Source organism: Otolemur garnettii, unplaced genomic scaffold (assembly GCF_000181295.1).
Source record: "Otolemur garnettii isolate 467f Iridium unplaced genomic scaffold, OtoGar3 scaffold00103, whole genome shotgun sequence".
NCBI lineage: Eukaryota > Metazoa > Chordata > Mammalia > Primates > Galagidae > Otolemur > Otolemur garnettii.
In genome coordinates this window covers 4708364-4708756 of record NW_003852498.1, presented here as the reverse complement: position 1 = coordinate 4708756, position 393 = coordinate 4708364, and the positions used below count along the sequence as shown (strand labels likewise).

Below are 393 nucleotides of genomic sequence, written 5' to 3'. Positions count from 1 at the left end.
AACCTGGAGGAAACTATGTTAAGTGAAATAAGCCAGGGAAAGAGAGACAAAATAAGAGGTTATGAATAATATACAGCGTATAATCAGAAAAAGGAAATGAGTTAGAATAACTGAAGTTATAGAATTGATTCATATACAAAAACATTCCCTGATCCAACAGTATTTACCAATTTTTTCATCCTCTCATAAAACCTTTGGGTCAGTGCTTGCTTCGGCAGCACATATACTAAAATTGGAATGTTACTGAGAAGATTAGCATGGCCCCTGTGCAAGGACGACAAGCAAATGCGTGAAGCATTCCTTATTTTTTGTGAAATTTACTAAGTGTAGAATATAAATGTCTTAACACAATAACTAAGAAAATGCCATGAAGGCTATGTTAACCAGTTTGAT

General features: G+C 34.1%; 1 non-coding gene across 1 annotated transcript; it reads left to right on the top strand.

Moving 5' to 3' along the window:
* Positions 1–202: 202 nt before the first annotated feature.
* On the top strand, positions 203–309 carry LOC111727381. The gene has a single exon (XR_002774947.1). It is a non-coding gene; the product is annotated as a U6 spliceosomal RNA (small nuclear RNA).
* The last annotated feature ends 84 nt before the right edge of the window (positions 310–393 follow it).